The sequence below is a fragment of the Euprymna scolopes genome, chromosome 19, assembly GCF_053919585.1.
Source record: "Euprymna scolopes isolate OS-2025 chromosome 19, ASM5391958v1, whole genome shotgun sequence".
Taxonomy (NCBI): Eukaryota; Metazoa; Mollusca; class Cephalopoda; order Sepiida; family Sepiolidae; genus Euprymna; species Euprymna scolopes.
Genome location: NC_136500.1, coordinates 52146418 through 52169329, shown reverse-complemented (window position 1 = coordinate 52169329; position 22912 = coordinate 52146418). Strand labels below are relative to the sequence as shown.

General features: G+C 33.3%; 1 protein-coding gene across 2 annotated transcripts in view; it reads left to right on the top strand.

Annotated features, from left to right (window-relative positions):
- The window catches only part of LOC145303584 (sorbitol dehydrogenase-like), a 95134-nt gene that overhangs the window by 39026 nt on the left and 33196 nt on the right, over nt 1–22912 (top strand). The gene's annotated exons all lie outside the window — the stretch shown is intronic.

The following is a 22912-nucleotide window of genomic DNA, read 5'->3' as shown; positions in this document are numbered from 1 at the left end:
CGCTTAGAGCGGCTACTCCATCAACAGTTGTATAATATCGGGATGTTTGTAGTGCCATGTCGCGCATGGAAAGGGACCCTGCACTCATCCCCGATGGGCTTTCCCGAGGCCACAGTCCTAGTTGAAGAAAGGTAACCAAATGGTCTACTTGTGTTGCATGTCTGTTACCCTGCATAACCTCTTGTTCAGCTCCCTCTCACCTAACTGAAACTCTTTAAAAACATGATGACACTACTATAAAAAAAAAAATAAGCTGAAACCAGGCCTAGGGACAAACAAATCCAACTCGCCTCCTCCCTTGAGGCTTGCATTCACTTACATCCGTGGGCGTAGAACTAATTTAGCTGTTGTTGAAGCATTTCTCCTAACAAATACCCCGGATATCTTAGCACTAAGCGAGACTAACCTACACTCCTCCATCCCTCTAACTACTTTAACATGACTGGCTATCTCCCACTCTGCCGTAAGGACTCTGACAGACATATGCACGGACTTGGAGTCTACATTCGTAACACCCTCTCCCTGACTAGAGAAATAAACCTAGAAACGGATGATCAAGCCTTTATGTGCTTTAGACTAAACATACAACACAACATTAGCTACTTTTATTTTCTCTACCGCTCTCCCTCGACCCAGGACTGCACCATAATAAACAAAGTCTCTGACAGCATAGACACAGCACTCTCCCTTGACACTAGCACACAAGTACATGTATTTGGTGACTTTAATGTTCATCACAAAAACTGGCTTGGATTCTCTACTCACACAGATGCAGCGGGCAGCACAACACATATCTCACTCCCTATCACAAATGGTTACGTTTCCAACCCGTTTCCCTGACCAGCAAGAACAACAAGCATCACTTCTAGATCTGTTTCTGACTACAGTTCCCGAGGATTGTACAACAAATGCTGACAGCCCACTCGAGAACGCTGACCATGCAGTGATAATGGTCGAAATCGCCCTAAATTCTAGACCCAAAACTGAAGAGCCACTGCTCAAAACAACAAGATATTATAAAAAGGCTGACTGGGAAGCCATCAGAGATCTTATCAGAGATGCCCCATGGGGAAATATTTTTTCTATTCCTGCTGAACAGTGTGCAAACGAGATCACTGAATGGTTCAAAACAGCAATGGAAGCACATGTTCCCATGCGGAAATTTTATATCAAGTCCCACTCTCCCCAATGGTTTACATCGACTTGCGCAACTGCCATTACTCAAAGGCAGCATGCATAACGCAGATTTAACCGACATAAGTCCAGTTCAAACAAACAGAAGTATATAGAAGCTAGAAGTAACGTAAAGACAGAAATAGCGACAGCCAAGAGAGAATTTACTGAAACCACTAAAAAACGCATCGAAGCACAAAAATTAGGAACTCGTGACTTCTGGAAAATCTACAACAGTGTAGTAAATAATGGGCAATCAACAATTCCCCCACTAACCAACAATCACGAGGTTGTTTGCTCAGCAACCGACAAGGCTAATATGCTTGCCAGCCGGTTTGCCTCGAACTCCACACTGGACCCTACCAACCACCCCCTGCCTGACTTTCCTTTGCGGACAGACGCCACGCTAGACGACCTAAAAATCACCCCTGCTCAGGTACAAGCTATCATAAAAAACCTTGACACTTCAAAAGCATGTGGACCTGATCTCATCTCAGCTGTGCTATTAAAAAAGTGCTCAGCCGAAGTAGCTCCAGTTCTCTCCAAACTCTACAACAAATGCCTTAATGAATCATGCTTTCCGGGCTGTTGGAAAACTGCTTCTGTGGTACCAATATTCAAGAATTCTGGCGAAAGAACTGACCCATCAAATTATCGACCCATTAGCCTCCTCCCACTTTTCGCCAAAATATTTGAGACCATAATTAACCATGCTCTAGTCCGGCACCTTACAGATGCTACACTTCTGACTGACAAACAATATGGATTTAGACAAGCCCGTTCCACAGCTGACATCCTCACTGTAATCTCTGAACGTATATACCATTCACTGGACAAAGCGGGGGAGGGCAGAGCGGTAGCTCTAGATATATCTAAGGCTTTTGACAGGGTATGGCACAAGGGTCTCCTCAGGAAAATTAAATCATACGGTATCACTGGTAGAATACTTAACATAATTAAATCCTTCTTAGATAAGAGAAAAATCCAGGTTGTTCTCGACGGTCGTACGTCTAAACAGTAAGATATAAATGCGGGAGTGCCTCAGGGGTTTATCCTTGGACCTCTATTGTTCCTAATATTTATTAATGACCTCCCCGACAAAACTGCCTTTGAGATGAGTATATATGCTGATGACACTACACTCTATAACAGGCATGACAGGAAAACAAATGAACACATATCTAAAGAAATGGCAAAAACACTAGAGGATGACCTCCAATCTGTAGTGAAATGGGGACATAAATGGATGGTCACATTCAATGCTGCCAAGACTAAACTTGTTTCCTTCAATAATTACAAGAAACCTTCTCTGCCACCAATAGCAATGGTCAGTGACTTCCTGTCTGAGAGTACATCTTTCAAACTGCTTGCCCTAACGTTCACAGGAAACGAGCTGGAACAATTATATTGAAAACATTGCCAGGGGCGCTGCGAAAAAGGTAGGCTCTCTCTACCGTGCTAGAAAACTGCTGACACCTGAAAGTATCCTGTACCTCTATAAGGCCACCATTCGCCCGTGTATGGAGTATTGTCACATTTGGGCTGGTGCATCTGCTACTAGTCACTCGCTCCTAGACAAGGTTAAAAAAAGAGTCGCCAATCTGATAGGCCCTGAACTGGCATCTAAGCTTCAATCCTCTGCCTGTTCTACAAGTATTTTAATGGTGAATGCTCTGACGAACTGCAGACATTTGTGCCCCCACGACGCAGACACTCTCGACAAACCCGACAGGCAGCTAAATCCCACCCCCACACAGAAGAGATCCCTAGATGTAAAAGATCTGTCTACTCCAGTAGTTTCTTCTCCAGAACCGCTAGACTCTGGAATTCAAATTCCAAGTACCTGCTTTCCCAACTGTACTGACATGCAGAAGTTCAAGTGCAACGTGAACCGACATCTTGCTGCCCAAATCCCAACATAGTGCCCCGGTAGTAGCTGCCCCTGATAGTTGAGAATTTTGTGGATGTCTCGCGTGTTTATATACCGCACCCTTCCTAATCAGCCAACGAGTATGCACTTACAGGACGATGGACCAGTTGACCTCCGGTTGATCCGTTCCTTTGTGTGTGTTGTTTTAGCGGGGAGCGTAGATATCTAGGGTCCTGACCCATTTTAAATCTAGGTTAAATGGTTTTTTATGGTGGAAACTAGAAAGCTATTTGGCTAACTAAAAACTCAATAGAAGGTGCGTATATAAAACGCGAGACAACCACAAAATTCTCGCATAAGCCTGATGAATCCTAGCGTGGATGAAACGCAGAATATTTTGTGTAGCTTAATCGCCATATATATTTTATAACTTACTGCCTAGCTCTACCTATGTATTGAGCACTGTTGAAGTTAATACGCATAAATTTATACTTTCGTATATTAACTTATGTGATTAAATGAAGTATATATATATATATATATATATATATATATATATATATATATATATTATATGGAAAAATGCGCGCATGAAAAGTAATATTCTTAAGATTTTATTAAACCTGGAAAAGTAAAGGACAAGAAATTCAACCTGGAAACGTAAAGAACAAGATATTCTAGTAAAGTAAAAAATAAGAATTTTTTAGACTTAAAATATTGCAGCTAAAAATAAAATTTGAATATTGATAAATATTTTATTTATTATTTGCATATGTTGTTGTTTATGGTTGAGTTAGAAAGGGTGTCAGTCGCTGGATTGAACTTATTTCCCCCTTATTATTTGCATATATTTATGTAGTGAAAATTGTTTGAATAAAATTAATTCATTAGTTAGTTAGTTAGTTAGTTAGTTAGTTAGTTGGTAGATGGAATTAATAATTTTATAATTTACATAAAAATGAATTAAATGATCCTAATTATGATATAATAAAATTATTAATTTTTATGTAAATTATAAAATAATAGGGGGGAAATAAGTTCAATCCAGCGACTGACACCCTTTCTAACTCAACAATAAACAATATTGCTATTGTATTAATATATAAATTTTTAATATTTATTAATGATTGTCAAAAAAAAATTAGCTCTCAAACACACATTTATGCAATATTTATCATTCAATCACAGTAGTTCCGAGCCAGGGTCTCTACCGAGACTGCGGTTCATGAATTCGTGATCTGTATAGAGCGTAAACTAACAAAAAAGAAGATGGCACTCGGTGTCTTTTTAGATATCGTTGGAGCTTTTGACAACATACCCTTCAGTAGTATATTCAATTCGCTACGAGAACTCAATGTGCCACCAGTACTCATCCGATGGATTGAGTATATGGTGAGGCACAGAACAGTTCAAGTAGAACTACTGAGGGCAACTGTTAAAAGGGAAGTAGTTAAATGAAACCCCCAAAGTGGGATTTTATCACCTTTACTATGGAACTGTATGCTGAATCCTCTTTTAAAGGAGTTTAAAAATAGGAATATTTATGCCCAGGCTGATGCTGATGACATCGCAGTGCTGGTCGCGGGTTCAAAAGCATCATTGGTCAGACGCATTGCCAAAATGGCATTAAATATTCCTAATAAATGGTCTAATCGAAATGAATTAGAATTCAGTAGACGTAAAACAGAAATGGTCTTGTTTACATATAAAAGGAATTGCCAACTTGGTGACCTTTTTCTGAGTGGACAGAAATTGAAACTTTCGCAGGAGGCAAGGCTGTTAGGGGTAATCCTGGACAGTAAGCTAACCAGGAAAAGCCACATAGAAAAGATTTCCTCCAAGGCGACTGCAGCCCTTATGCAATGCAAACAAATTGTGGGGAAAACCTGGGCAGTTAACCCGCATGTAATGAGGTGGATATACATTGCTATGGTATGTCCCATTTTGTCGTATGCAGGTGTTTCCTGGATCCACGGGACAGAGAAACTGTACTTGAGGAAGAAACTCCAGAAGGTACAAAGACTTGCTTGTTTAATGACTTCTTCAGCATATCCGAGCACACCTACTGGAGCATTGGAGATGCTGTTGAATATCCCTCCGATTAAAGAATTCCTGAAGGCAGAAGCGATACGGGGATCCTATAGAATAGATCTCATGGGTCTGTGGTGGTCAAGATCTGTTGGGACTACTGGAAAAACAAAGAGTCACGTGGATTTGTGTAATGACGCTAGGAAGGAACTACTGCCGGTTGACCTTATAACTAAAACCAGATCATTTGAAAAGCATTTCACATGTATTGTTTATGACAGAACAGGCGCAAGAGATTACGAAAAAGAGCTGGAAAGCAACGTAATCAAATGCTATACTGATGGATCTAAAATGACTGAGGACGGTCTTCCAGGCAGAAGTCTTCACCATACAGGTATCATCGGATACAACACCAAACACCAGTCATGAGCTGGCACCATTGGATGTGGTACCAAACACCACCCCCGCCTTCACCGAAGAGCAGGATCTCAGACCTAAGTCTGACAAGTCAGCTCTAACATTCGGTAAACATCACGACAAAAACCAAAGAAGAAGGAGAGATAGCGCATGTTTAAGGCTTTTGAATCTGAGGTCCTGATCATGGAAGAGGTTCAGCAACAGGAAATAGCTATCCTTTCAGATAGTCAGGCAGCTATTAAAGCATTGGAGAATAGTACGGTAAGATCCCAAACCGTACTGTGCTGCATTGAAAATCTAAACCATCTAGGAAAAGAAAACCGCATATCTATTTCCTAGACCCCGGTCATGAAGGGATACAGCGCAATGAGGAAGTGGATAAAATGACAAAAGAGGGATCAGAACTTCTAATAGAGAGCCCTGAACCCTTTGCTCAAGTCCCGTATGCTATCTGTCTTTTTAGCATTAGAGAGTGGTCTACGAAACACCTAAAGGAGGCGTGGAACAAAAGGATAGACTGTAAAAAGACAAAGGATAACGTTGGTTGGGCATCTACCCGACTATGTAAACGTATCCTAAGTTTCACCAGACAACAAAAAGATCTGGTAAATCAGATCCTTACAGGGCACTGTAATCTCGAGAAACACAAGAAAATCATAGATCTGGCATCATTACCCACGTGCCCGAAATGTGGTGAAGAGTATGAAACACCAGAACATCATGTATCTGTGTGTAAAGGTTACAAAGGACTTTGATTAGCACACCTAAGCTCAACAACACATTCAATCAGGTCAGTGGTTGATAGGCTGAACATAAGAAAACTGGCTACATATCTCAAGCAGTGTAATGTCCTGCTCTGGCAGTTGGTCCTCTATGAATGACAGCAGCTTTCAGAGAAAAATTATTGCCAAAGATTTGCTGCTTCTTTTAACTGAAGTTCATTACGTCACAATTGATTCTTTCTTCAATATTAATATTTAGATTGATTAAAAATCTATTGATTTGAATAATAAGATATTTGAATTTAGGTGGGAATTCAATTCTTGAAGTAACTTCATGTTCTGAATTGAGAGAACATGTATCACAATTTTTCAGAAGAGAACTTTTCATAATTCGATTGGTTGCAATAGCAATTCTTCTTTTCCACCAATTGGAAGTTGCACTTGTCTCCCACAACCAGGACTTATGTTGCAGTTGCAAATTTCATTTGTAAAATAGTTGCAATTTTGTTGATGCAATCTAATGCATCTGGCAGTATCAAATTTGGCAAAGATAAATTTTTGTTGAAAGTCCCTTTCAAAATTAAGATACATTTCTTTCCAAAATTCATGAGCACATTGTTGATTTCCATCATTGAATCTTCCACCAATAATTCTTTTCAAATTTGCAACAGAATTTTGATTATGATAAAGAATATTTTTCATTTCTTTTGAAAATTCATTATCAATGCTCAAGCTATTCAAATAATCATGGAAATCAGTCAACTGATTAACTGATTGCACAATTGAATTAACAAAACAATCATTGCTTCTATTGATCAAAGGCATTTTAAGAACCAAATTTGTCAAATTATTTTGAGTTTTCTTCTTTTGCGTAGTTGGTTCTTCTATTTGTCCCATTTGCAATCGCTGGGTTCTTTTCTTTGGCATATAAGTAGCATTTGCCATACACGGTGGTTGTTTTCTACAAGGTGGCAATGGAGTCAATTCTGGCCTTCCAGAACTAGCCCTCAATCTGTTGTATTCTTCCCAAGCAGACTTGTCACACATAATTAATGATCTTGGATCAAAATCAGACAAATAAACACTGCACACTTTTCTAGCTCTTGAAAGAGCTACATAAGCCATTCCATCAGCAAAAAGTTGAGTTCCCAAATCAGCAGTAATGCCATCCACACTCATTCCTTGAGATTTGTGAATGGTAATGGTATAAGAGAGTGACAATGGGAATTGATTTCTGGTAATAAATATGCCAGGTGAAATTTCATAATTAGCTTGAATTTTTTTAACAGCAAAAGGTTCATTTTTATGATCAAATTGAACCACAATGGATTCAACATTAGTGCCTTTACCAATAATATCAGCTACTTTTCCAATAACACCATTGCAATAACCTTTTTCTACATCAATGTTTCTCTTCAACATCACTTGGGCACCAATGCCAACTTTCAAAATAGTTTCTAATCCAGCTGTTTCTGATGTTTTCTTTGGTTTATTATTTTTAATTGAAACTTTTTTCTTCTTTTTTACATTCTTTTGTCTCATTCCAGAATCAACAGCTGCAATTCAATAGTTTTAATGCTGTATTTTTTTAGCATTTCATTATTCAATTCATCTACAGCTTCATTCATAGGAAGTATGCAAACAAATTTCAATTCAGAATTGGAAGACAATTCAATAAGTTTATCTGCAATTTCTTCAACTTTTGCTTTACTACGAGAAAATAAGCATCTTTGTTTAAGAGTGCTTATATTTGAGTCAGAGGGTGAACCAATTCTAATTCTCCCCAAGATTTAACTATTTTCAGTATTTCCGAGTCAGTTTAAATAAAGTTGTGTTGTTTTTTCTTTCATTTCTTCTACTAAAATAAAATAAAAACTAAAACTTTTATTTTATCCATTTTTTTCTGGCTTCTTCTGATTGTCTCTGCCACTCTCACTAGTATTTTCTTCTTTTTAGTCTTTTAAGTTCACATGTATTATTCGACTTATTTACTTCCGAAACTAGGCAAGCAGGTTTACTGCTGCTGATGATAATATGGACAAGACACGATCTCACAGCAGCAGCAGCAGCAGCAGCAGCAGCTCTAAGAGTAGTAGTTATAATAATAACTTGGAACCGGCGAATTATTAGCATATTAATAGTTCGATTTTCATCGGTTTTTAATTAAAAAAAAAAAAAACATTACACGGGATTGAACTTAAAATCTTTCCACCAATCCCGGCTCTATACCCGTTAGGGTAACATATAACATTTTCAATTTAATTTCGAATCACAGTAGTTGTTATGAAATGACTACATTTTTCATCAAATGTGATAACGAAAAATTTGAGTTCATTCAAAGAATATGTATATCATAGAATTCACTAATATTTTTAATCGATAAATTCACCATTTTTTGTTATAAAATCATAAGGAGAGTTAAAAAAAATTAGTTATTAAAAAAAGTTCGGTTTTTTAATTATAAAAAAAAAACGATACACGGGATTGAACCTAAAATCTTTCCACCAACCCCCGGTACTCTAACCGTTACGCTAACATGTCAAAAAAAAAAAAAAATAAAAATAAAAAATATTTATATACAAAAAAAAGTTATGCAAAATAAAAAAAGGCGTTAGTCACTTATGTATGTACTTACTCTCCTGTTTGTGAACCCACATACTTTGCTGTAACTTTTTTTCTACTTAACTAATTTTCGAAATTTTTTTTCAAAATGTAGCTAATGAGGTGTTCTATCCAACTATATAACCTGTTTGGAATTTGGTTTCGAACGGAATTAGTGGTGGGGGTCTGAATGTGTCTCGATTCATTCAATTTCGGACTTAAGCATATATTCAACCACTACCGTGGTTGAATGGTATATATATATATATATATATATATATATATATATATATATATATATATATATATATATATATATATATATATATATTGGATATCTTTGTATTACACTATCTGTGATCAGACGCTATCGAATAAATCAAGCATCTAAATCTCAATAAAGTCTTAGACTTAGCTAGGCTGTTTTGCACGCTATTTAAAACATCTAACAAACGAAGGCGTTTCATTGGATACTTAATATCTGTTGATTATCTAATGAAACTTAATAGCTGGATATATATGAAATGATTTAAGGAGGTCAAATTCCACCAAATAAAGAATTGGAAAATCTAAAAGCTAAGAAATTAAGACTGCATGACCTCCATTCCCCAATAACAGCCATTATCAACAAAAGTAAACGTCAACTCCCTCTGAGAGATTCGGGGTGAAATAAAGGTTTCAACTTAACACAATAGTCAATGGGATTCCATATACAGATATGATAACTTTAATAAGAGGAGGCAGTCTGAAGTAAGCCCAAGCTCAGGAGATGAACTAAGGTAGAAATTGAGACAGGTACTAGAGATCTCAACGCTTCCTTAGCCTAACCTCTCAAGGGAAGAAGTATTTACTATGAAGTTACTACGCAATTATGATGAGATAATACTACCAGCAGACAAAGGTAATGCTATGATGTTTACGGATAGAGCAGAATATTTCAAAATTTGGCCGATCGAATAGGATCTGGTGGCTACTCTAAAGTAAAAAAAAAATGATTTTGAAAGCAGAATGAAGCTGTCACAGATCTTCAGTAAGCTCAATGGCCTAATACCACCCGCAAAATATAAACAATAGTTCAGTATTACAGCAAGCTATCGCATCTGTGCGACCTTCCTAAGATTTATAAAGATGGTAATACATTAAAGCCCATTTATAATGTGGTCGTTACCTATTAACCGTGTCTCTAGATTGTAACCACTCGGGCCCACACGTTGTCTGATACCGTCACAGGAACAAACAAACAAGGAAGGACATAAAAAACACGACTCAGTGTTTGTTTATAGGCGGATACAAAAAGCATTTATTCCAGTAATTTCCGACAACGCACTTTACTGTGTTTCAAAATATTACTCACGCATCGAACATGCTTGTCGAGACGCATGTATCTTTGTCGCTGCCCGGGAGTTAAAACACATCCTTTCGCTTCCTTTGCTCAACCATGGGCTGTGTATTTTTCTCTTTTTTTTTTCTCTTCCTTCCCGTGACACCAGCGCGTACACACTTGCTTAATTTCCATATATGCTAAGACGGCTGCTGTTCATAATATTTTCGATAGTCATTTATCCTACGGCTGCTACTGATTTTCTCACACGAGTACCTTACGCGCTATGTTACGCATTACCAACGCCCGAAGTTAAGCATGCTATCCATTGAGTCGATGTGTGGTAAATATAATCATCCTGATCATAGACAAATCCTCATCGTACGCCAAAAATTCAGCTCACTTCGTTAAAATAATAAACAATGAGCAATAAATAGATAATTTAGATGTAATGAATCTGTTCAAGAAAGTATCCACTGGCGAAACCTTTACTATGTGTATGGGATTAGCTGACTTCAAATTCTTCACTGAAGAAACGCGCTTGCATCCCAATTGGCAATATATGTCGATGTTGACTTCTGTGTAAAAACTGCATACTTCGTGTTCGGATCTGATATATATATCGGCAAGAAAGCGTTTTGGCAATGTAATCACCATTGTCCCCAGTACTGGCATATGTATATATGGAAAACTTTGAAGAAATGGCGTAAGGTTCAACACCACTAAAGCCAACAATGTGGTTGCGATATGTGGATTACACAGTCATATTCTAGCCCCACCAAGAGAATGTTCAAACACTACTGGACCATGTAAATTATGTATAGCCATTTATACAGTTCACGATTGGAAAGAAAGATAACAAATTATCATCCGTAGATGTGCTAATAACTCGCACTAGTCAAGGGTTTATGCCATCAATATATCGAAAGACAACTTTCACTGAACAGTATCTAAATTTCAACTCTCACTAAAGAAAGAAATCATCCGTTGCCTACAACACCAAGCAAAAGCAGTATGGAGTTTAACAGCAATACATATCAAAAGGAGATCGACAGTTTAAGTGAAATCCTCCACCAAAACGACTTCCAGAGAACAGGACATCCACTGTAAGAAATCTGGGCCCAACACCAATGGACACTACTCGAATATCATTGTCTGTATATCATACATGAACAGCCTGTCGGAAAAAAACAAAGAATAAGCAATCCATACGACATCAGAACAGTAATCAGAGAACATTTTGTGCGAGTCAAGCTACAGAATCATTATTAAGAACTGTGTGTATGAAATTCCATGTATATATGGAAAACTATACAAGGGTAGGACATGTCGTACACTAAAATTAAGGTAAGGAGAACATCGAAAAACCGTAATATGTGTAGAGGTTGAGTAGTCAAGCAATATTACTACATATGAGGGAAAAAGGGAAACCATCTGCCACTATGGCACGAAGTCAAAATTATGAGCAGATAAGATCAGTTTAGAGCAAGACGGCTTCAAAGAAGTAGCGCATATAAAATAGACCTAGCATAGATTTAACACCCAATGGGAACCATATAAATAAATAATAAATACCAATAATACATAACACACACACACACACACACACACACACACACACACATATATATATATATATATATATATATATATATATATATATATATATATATATATATATATATACTATCCGGTATTGCCCGATCGTAAAATACGCTTAAATATGATATTTTGATTAATGCAAATTTATAATTTCTTATTATGTTATATTGGACTCAATATATAATAATGGTTTAAAATATAAAAAAAATTACTCGTGCCCCACCACCGAGAATCGAAACCAAAACGTTTAGCTTACGAGTTACTTTTTCCTTTGACTTAATTCTTGATTATGAAGACATGTTTGCTGTAATGTTAAAAATTAAAACATGAACAAATAGCTATTACTTTACGCATGCACATTCATAATGCAGTCGTTCAACTTTCACCTGGTAAATTCCATTTTTTTAATTTTCACACTTTTGCACCGATTTTCTTCGGCTTAAACCCAAATATAAAGTTTTGCATGGGTTCGAATACCCTATAGATTAAGTTTCATGTCTGTAGACCAAAAACTGACACAGTAGTTTGGTAGGCTAAATTTTTTAAACAAATATATATATACGCATATATATATATATATATATATATATATATATATATATATATATATATATATATACGCATATATATATTGAAGTATATATATATATATATATAATATATATATAGAGAGAGAGAGAGAGAGAAAGAGAGAGATGTTTTTGTTTGCTATAACTTTTTTACGCAAGTATAAATCATGTAGAACATCTGCATGAATATCATTACGCGTAAGAGTTAACTAAAGATGATTATCTCATAAGAAAACCAAAAAACTAATAGGGAATTAATAAAAATGAACGTTTAAAAGAATATGCCAATTAGCTCAATCTTTTGCAGATGAATGCAATTCAACGGCCCATATATAACAAAGTTGTATTTTTTATTTTAACTAAGTAATAAAAAGGGTTTTTAATATAAATATGAATACACACAAAAAAAAATTTATAGGAGTATAGATAGAAGATATATATATAAATATAACAATCATATATATATAGCGACCGACAAATTTATGGAGTGTTTTTTTGTTTTTCGTAACAGAGTCTGTCTTTAAACATCTCCCAAAAATTAGGTAATTATTTAATCAATATAAGATTTTCACGGATTAATAAGTAAAGAATCCACTTTATATGGGTGTAAATACGTTTAATATGCATTGTATAAATATATTTTGGGGGACTTTATGCCTCCCCTTCCTAATTTGTCCCTTGTTCGACCCCTTAAAGTCTAAGCGATTCACTAAGCATTCACTCATTTTGTAGTAAGAGGGTGAACGAGTGTAGAAAACAAATTCACAGGGTGCCTTCGATATCGGAGATTGAAATCTGAAATTTAAATGAGTTTAATTTTTTTATCTTTTGCGTTTTGAAGTATGAGATTTATTGAATATGTTATCAATAATTATGATATTTCGGATTAAAAATATTTTTTACGAAAACGCTAAAATAGGCATACTTTTAAATCTTTAAAATAAATTTAAAATTTTAAACTTTCCGTGTACCAGTACATAAAGAATGCTTTAAGGAATCGATTAAAAAAATAAAATAAAATAAAACAGGTTGTGAAAATTATAAGTATTTATTGTATCTGCGCATTACGGGTTTTTTGTTTGTTTGTGAATTGAGGAAAATACAGTATGATCTAGTTTGTGGACAAAGAGTATGGCTATTATTAATTAGAAAATAAGACAGGAAAAGTGATTTTAATACTGAAATTAAAAACTGAATAAAAGTGATATTAAAACTGAAAAATATAATACTAAAAATTTATGTTTGATGTCAAAATAGAAAAAAGTAGCTTTTCTTTCGTTTAACAAGTATTAGGAAAATTTAAAGCTTGACTGATCAATTATTATGAAGGTAAATTATAAAGCTAAAAGTAACATATTCCACCATAAATTATAAAAAAAATGTATTTGCCTGTCTAGTTACATTGAAATTCATGAAAATTCTTAAATAAATATTTAGACGCAACTGGGTTTCCATACCTAAAATCCAAGATGGTGGTGGTAAGCACATGGTTCCTAAAATGTACGAGATCGTGCTAAATAACTGAATTATTTGAATTTATTTAAATATAAGTTAATTACATTCTAATATTTTTGCATAGTTTTATAGCCAATCATATTAAATTTTATTTAGACATAAAAAAAAGTTTAGTTTAACTGATTCGAAAACCTTTAAAAGAATTTTTATGTTTTGATGTCATTACACAGAAAATGAAACAAACGCGTTTTTTGAAAATTTTAAAACTTAAAATACTATTAAAAATTATAGAAGAGTATTATATTATTCTGCTTTTGACATAATTAAATTTAGGGTTTTATCTTTCTGGTACAACAAAAAGCTGTTAGAAATAACGGATTTTAATAGATTTAAAAAGCTTTAGAAAAAGCAGTTTTCGATCGATTGGCAGTCACTACATATATATATATATATATATATATATATATATATATATATATATATATATTTATAACTACTTAATTTACTCACATAAAATTAATATACGAAAGTATAGATTTATGCGTAAACTTTAAGTATTTACTTAAAAAGTGCTCAATACGTAGGTAGAGCTAGTTAGTAATTTATAAATTATAATATATATATATTTTATAAATTACTACATTGCTATATATATATATATATATATATATATATATATATATATATATATATATATATATAGTGACCGCCAATAGATCGAAAACTGCTTTTTCTAAAGCTTTTAAAATTTATTAAAATCCGTTATTTCTGGGGGAATTAGAACAACAGTCTAACGAGCAGAGTTTATTTTAATGTATTAATAAATGCATTAATACAATTAAAAGAAAATAGTGCTCGTTATAGTATAGATATATAATAAGCTCGATAGACATAGATATCATTGAGCTATTTTGATATGAGTAAAATGATTCATAATTTATAATTGAAAATTGGTTTCAAAAGGAAGAATAAACAAAATCAATAAATTGTACGATCGTTTCGGAAACGATGTTGTTATTGAGATAGACAATACGTCTTGAACAATAATTTTATGATTTGATTTTATAAAACAAAGTCTCCTCATCGGCAAAAAGAGTTGGTTGGGGTTTAAAGACACCAAAAATAAAACTAGCATTTTTTAAGTAAGGCAGATATATCTTTGATTCGCCCGCCTTTAAAGCCCGAAAGTATCATAGTCAATCCATTCATTGGGATATATATATATATATATATATATATATATATATATATATATATATATATATATATATATATATATATCACCATTTCAACCATTCATAACTACATTTAACAACATCCCATTTACACTTAGAAAAAAAATAGATTTAAGGCCCATAAAATTCGTACTAGAATTTTCCACACAGACTCATTGCGCAGCAGATAAAATACTTGGTAAAATTCACTTATATAAGTTCAATCCTCAGCACAGGTGACTCCTAAAATACAATCACGAATCCCTTACGTGCAGATTACCGAGTTCGATGGAAAGATCTCCGATTTCGATAAGATGCATCTGACGCAATAACGAGGTTACGTCGACCAAACATTGTGAAAATAACACTCAAAATTAGAGCAATAGTCCGAAGAATCTAAAAATACGACGTTTTATCTTTTTCTCGCGCTTATATTTAAAAGATAAATAAGGTTATATAATAAAATTCCAAAAACGTATTTATATAAATACATGCTCCGAGTTCAAAAGAGTTATTAATTGAATGTTTATTGTGTAAAAAGTTCTTTCAAGTATCGTAATTTAATTCTCTCTCCCCCCTCTCTCTCTCTCACACACACTTTCTCTATTTCTATTTCTATCTCTCTCTCTCTCTCTCTCTCTCTCTCTATATATATATATATATATATATATATATATATATATATATATATATATATCATTTTCCGTAACCTGTGATGATAATGCAGTTGCTATAAGCTCCAGGTACTCGTTCATATGTAATATATTGATTTTGTCATTCTGTAGAGCTTCAGCGTAAATATATAACATTATCGTAGTTCTTTTGTTAAAACTGAAGAAATATTTATCTAAGCTAGCAGGGACGCCCAGCGTAGCCCAGTCGTAAAGTACGCTTAACTATGATATTTTTATTCTTGCAGATTCCGTATATATCATCAAAGAGTTAATGCTCTATCGATTTTTATATATTTTAAAGTTACGATTTAAAAAATACAAAAATACATCCATATGACTAGGGTGCGTCAGCTCGAATTGAAACCAAAACCAAAACTTATATATATATATATATATATATATATATATATATATATATATATATATATATATATATATATATATATATATATATATACGTTTGAGTTCCTTTTACTTAAAATGGAAACAAAAACTTTGAAGAATTTTGGATAAAATTATATATATAAAAATTATATATAAAAAAAATTACTAAATTTATTTTTTATTTAATTTACATTATTATTACCTGCCATAATTAGTGTTTAAAAAACGGAATTAGGTTTCATTTATATAAGCTATGACAGTTATTTCTCCGTGTATATTTAATAATATGTGACTAAACACTCCGCTCGACAATGCGTTTCAGCCTGGCAACGTCGAGTATATATATATATATATATATATATATATATATATATATATATATATATATATATATATATATATATATATATAATTTGAAAATCAGAAAATGCCAAGGATAATTTTATTAAATGATAAAATCTATTTTTTTATATACAGGGTGAACCTCAAAAAAACAAAAGCTAAATGGGGGCCATCTAGAACATACGCTGTAGAACGGAGAACAGGCCAAAGACCCTAGTGTTTGATGTGATGTTTTGAATATAATAAACTAGTTATGACCAAAGTTTCATTTCATTCAGACAAAGCACTTAGAAACGGGGCCTAATTAGAGTTGGGCCCGTTCTTTTTAAAGTCACCCTGTATATACTGTCTGAGACTTTCGGTGATGACACACGCCCTTATCAAAGAAGACTTTTTTCTTTTTCATTTTTCAACTAAATCGATTGATTGTCTGCTCTATTTGGGCCCCAAGCTTTATATACCTCCCGCAGTGACTTAGTTCAGAATATATTGTAATCTATATTGTACTGTAGAGAACCTACCGTTGATTTGATATTTTTTTAATATTTATATATTAAAAAAATATCAAATCTTTATATATTAAAAAAATATCAAATCAACAGTAGCTTGAATTAAAGTTTAAAATGCAAAATACAAATATCATACTTCATTTGTGTTATAAACAGAAACGTCCATTTCGAACACGCCCCTATCATATTAAAGAATTTACTGTTGAATTTATATGCGTGGTCTTACCGGTTGTGCGATGATAATGACTTGAATTTAAGTTTAAAATGAAAAAGTCAAGTATAATTGTTTAGTTGTTCTTTAAATAGAAACCTTCATTTCGAACGCGCGACCGTCATATCAATAGAACTTACTGTTGATATTATATGTCGGGCCTTTCGGCATGTATGGTAATAAAACTTCTTCTAATGCACTTGTGATGTTAGGCTGTGTAAGGTGTTAACTTTAGTTAAAACCGCCTATTCTTTCTTTAATCGGATTATTTTCGATGATCGATTATCGATACTTACCGAAGACATTCTGATACAAAACCTTTCCAAGAAGATTGTCGTGCACAAAAGGTATCTTCGTGTGAAGTTTCATAAAAATCGGCACAACCGTTTTAGAGTCCATAGGGAACGAACGAACTCACACAGACACGCACACTAAATTCTTTTATATACATATATATATATATATATATATATATATATATATATATATATATATATATATTCCTAGTGAAAATTCCAAAGCCAAATATATATTATTTTTTATTTTATAATATTTTATGTCTTACACGTGTTTCGTTTAATGAAAAAAAATTATGAAACAACTCATGAGACAGTTTATACGTTCTGAAAAAAAACAGTTGGATTTTTTCTTTATATTAATCAGGATAGATATTGACTAAAATGAAAAGAAATGTAAATTGGAGTCATAATATTCATGAAAACCTTATAAAGTATACATTAGAATTCTTCTAGGAAGAAAGCCGTAAGAATTTTATAAGCATGAGTATAAAACATATTTGATCCTCTTTAATCTTCTTTTATTAGTGCTTTTAGTGGGTCCTCCTCTACTTTAATTAGTGCTTGCAGTAGAGCTCTGGAGTCTTCCTGAGTTTTATTTTTTTACTCATCATTTAAAATAATGATTTCTCACGACAATAAAAGACAATATAACCTGAAAATCACTTTACTTACGAATTTGTATGTTCAAATAATATACGGAATATTATTAAAAAAATGTTATTAATAAAAGGCTTATATTTAATCACACTTAATGGGCTCATATATATATATATATATATATATATATATATATATATATATATACATATATATATATAGTAATTCGTCTATATATAGATAGCGAGTAATTCGTATATATATATATATATATATATATATATATACTAGCATGGGTGCCCGGCGTTGCCCGGGTGTTTGGAGGTGTATGCTGAGCAAAACAAAGGGGGTAATTTTTTAAACTTTGACCCCTATTATGACCCCTGAAAATTTATTGTTTTGGGCTCAAATCAAGTTATTAAGTTAGATTCATGTCCACGGAAGCTATATCTAAAATTTAAAGTGTGTAGACCCAAAATTGTCGGAGAAGTTTGGTAGAGTTCTCAAAGCTCAAATCGTTGAACTTTGACCCCTTAATCGCCAAATTTCTGGCTAAAAACCGATCACATAGATTTTTCCAAATCTCAGTACCCTGTATATCAAATTTCGAGTCTGTAGACTAAAAATTGACAGAGTTATTTCGTAGGGAAATGTACACACACACACACACACACACACACACTTTAACTTTTATAGATATATAGATTTAAAATTTGAGTCTGACAGAATGACAAAATTATATTGCAAACCGATATATTAAACAAACGAACTTCAAAGAGACAAATGAACACATAAGTAAAAACAATTTGTATTAGAAAACATTTATTATTCCACGTCTTTTTTTTACAGACCTGACGACTGAGGTTCGCTCTTAATAAAAATTGTTTTTTATAGTCTTAATTTTGACTTCCTTTTTCATAAAAAACTAAAAAAAAAATCAAGAAAGAAAAGAAATTTAATTTTATTTTTTCATTAATTTCTTTCTGTACAAAGCAATTCTTTCAAACTTACTCTGTTTCCAAAATGTTTTTATTTTATTCCCCTCCCCCTTCATTCATTTTCCTCCGCATCCTGGCAAGATTACTGTACAGTGTACACATAGATTCGAAAAAATAGTCAAAAACAAATATATAAATAAATGTTATCAAAGGCAAGATAAGTTACTTTTCTACCTAACTGGATATCTTTTTTGTGTTTTTATTCAATGTAATATATTTATTCAGCTCGAAAAACATACAGTGTTTACCGATGTGTTGGAAAATTCAAGATGGCGTCTCACACCCTCTTTAACACCGTAAGTTTGGGAAAAGGTGTTATAAATAAAAAACTATACAAAATACTATTAAAAACCCGCCGAATATATGTCAACCTATGTCACGGTAACATATATTGAGCGAGTTTTTAACAGTATTTTAACAGGGCACATCGTAAAAACTGACCCATTAATTTTCCTGAAGTAAAAACTATATAGTTTTTAAACTTTTAAAACTGTACATTATAAAAAGAAAACTGTTCGAGTGATTTTTTTTTTTTTTTTTTTTACATGGGTGTCACCACTTATCAAGGCCCAGAGGCCACTCAAGGATAAGGGTTAATAGGTATACATTAGTCATTGTGATTTTAGCATAGTAAACAGTGGGAATTTTGTAACTTGGATTACTTGAAAAAGAAAACTGTTCGAATGATTGAAAATGAAAACAAAATAACAATGTAAATATATTGATAAGAAAAAAACAAAAACAAACGAAGTTTCCGTTTCAGGAACCCGAGTTTAATTTTATGTCGTAATCATTCAACTCGTTAGCGGTTTTATTCAGCGATTAGGGATAACCATACGACATATCTAATTACCAAAGCGATTTTTTTTTGATTTTTTTTTTTTATTAAAACTAAACCTGTTTAGTTTTAATGAACCAATTTTTTTAAAGCCAACACTTTAGTTATTTTGAGAGCGTGCAACTGCACCCGAAAGGTTGATTAGGAAACTCCAAATCCTTTTATGACTCGGAAAAAAAAGGGCTTTTTATCGGCTTAAATGATAAACTAATGTTAAATATTAGTATTTGCCATCGATTCTGAAATAAAATGAAATCCTGACATTGTGATCATTTTTGCAGGTGTTATGTGCCAAATATTGAAATAAGAATGTTTAAATTCAATTATTGTAATTTAAGTCTTTAATTTTAAAGTCGATTTTATTTATAAAATATCTTTTTAGAAATCAATCTCAAAAACAATCTGAACAATAAATCTCTTTTGTTATAGCTAAGTTTTTGTCAAGGGTAGAAATTATAATAGACAAGTATTCATCCATGATGACATTTTACCGATTTCCTGGTTTACAGGTATTCTTGCTAAATTTCTTCGAAAGAATTGACATAAACAATACTTCAACTAAATACGTATATTTCATGCAATAATGACTTTTATTTCTTCTGACTTTTCCTAAACTAAACATAAAACATCGGTTAGGGTTAGTTTAACATTCTGTAAAAGTACCTTCCGTTTTTTTTTTGTTTGTTTTGTTTTTTTGTACTTCTGCAGAGAAGGTAAAAAACCGATAAAAACTGGATATATTTTTCGTGTTTTTATTCAATTTAACATGTTTATTCAGCTCGAAAAGAATACAGTGTTTACCGATGTGTTGGAAAATTCAAGATGGCGTCTCACACATTCTTTAACACCGTAAGTTTGGGAAAAGGTGTTATAAATAAAAAACTATACAAAATACTATTAAAAACCCGCCGAATATATGTCAACCTATGTCACGGGAACATATATTGAGCGAGTTTTTAACAGTATTTTAACCGGTTTTTTATTTATTACACCTTTTTCCAAACTTACCGTGTTAAAGAGAGAATCGGCCGCCATCTTGAATTTTCCAATACATCGGTAAACACTGTATGCTTTTCGAGCTGAATAAACATGTTAAATTGAATAAAAACACGAAAGATTTGCCTTTGATAACATTTATTTGTTATATATTTGTTTTTTGGCAACTTATTCGAATCTAATTTAAGACCACGAGTGAAATGAGAAAAAGAAGTCAGCGGGTTTGGTTGCCATAACAACGTGACGGTAGTGAACGTGTGTGTGTGCGTGTGTGCGCGTATTTCGTGTAGTTTAGTTTCGCATAATAGTTTCGTATTTTTTTAATTTGTAAATAACAAGTTATTAAAAAATTAAACCCTTCCAAGATGGACAATAAATAAAGCCATAATATTTTATGGTAAAGGTAAGAGCGTAGAAACGATTGTTTTTTAGGAGATGTGATTATTGGATTAACCAATCAGAAATCGTCTGTGGCACACACATCTCTGTTTTTATAGATATATAGAAGATATATATATATATATATATATATATATATATATATATATATATGTGTGTGTGTGTCGTTGTTTTTATTAGTTGGTAATGTTAATTGTCTGTTGTGTGTCTGGCTATTTAAGGAATGGTCTCGGTTTCGGTTATATTATATATATATATATATATATATATATATATATATATATATATATATATATATATATATATATATATATTAGTATATTTAGGCAGCATTTTTTTCCTTTTATGCGCGTTTCATTAAATAGCACAGACAACTCTTGCTTATTTTTCTTGTCATCCTCTTTTCCTCTTTGTCGGACCATTTTCCGAACGTTTATTTTGAGTGAAAAAAGAAATTTCCCATAATCGCGAAGGTTTTAGACCTCCATTGGTCATCCTCAGGCGAGTAGTAAAAAATAAAAAATGAAATTGAAAAATGAAAATAACGAGATGAAATGAAAAGACGATTAAAAACGATTAAAATCACTAAATTACTCAAAAGCACTTGAGCGTGCCCTCCGTTTCATTTTGAATCTGGTTAATCGTTGGTTTATTAATGTGGATTAACAATGCCTCAAAGATTGGGAGGCGCACCTCGCCAAGTTCGGAAAATGATCCGACAAAGAGAAAAGGAGGCTTACAAGAAAAATAAGCGAGATTTGTCTGTGGTATTTAATGAAACGTGCATATATATATATATATATATATATATATATATATATATATATATATATATATATATATATATATATATTATTATTATTATTATTATTACATTTTCACCCCAAACAAGGCATATTGCCACTTTGGTGTAGGGGGCTACTATCAGGGGCAACAGCTACCGGGGTACTATGTAGGGAGTTGGACAGCAAGATGTCGGTTCACGTTACACTTGAACTTCTGCATGTCAGTACAGTTGGGGAAGCATGGACCCGGAATGGAATTCCAAAGTCTAGCGGTTCTGGGGAGGAAACTACTGGAGTAAAAAGCTCTCTTACATCTAGGGATCTCTACTGGGTGGGATTCAGTTGCCTCTCGCGTTTGTCGAGGGTGTTTACGACGTAGGGGCACAAGTGATTGCAGTTCGTCAGAGCATTCACCATTAAAATACTTGTAGAACAGGCAGAGGGACGCAACATTTCGTCGATGGGACAGACGCTGAAGCTTAGATGACAGTTCAGGACTTATCAGATTTGCGACTCTCTTTTGAACCTTGTCTAGGAGCGAGAGACTAGTAGCAGATGTACCAGCCCAAATATGACAACAATACTCCATACATGGGCGAATGGTGGCCTTATAGAGGTACAGGATTCTTTCGGGTGCTAGTAGTTTTCTATCCCGGTAGAGAGAGCCCACCTCCTTCGCAGCGGTCCTGGCAATGCTCTCAATGTAAATTGTTGCAACTCATGTTTACTGTGACCGTTAGGCCAAGGAGTTTAAAAGATGTACTTTCAGATAAAGAGTCATTGGCCATTGCTATTGGTGGTAGAGAAGGTTTCTTGTAATTATTGAAGGAAACAAGTTTAGTCTTGGCAGCATTGAATGTGACTATCCATTTTTGTCCCCATTCCACTACAGATTGGAGGTCATCCTC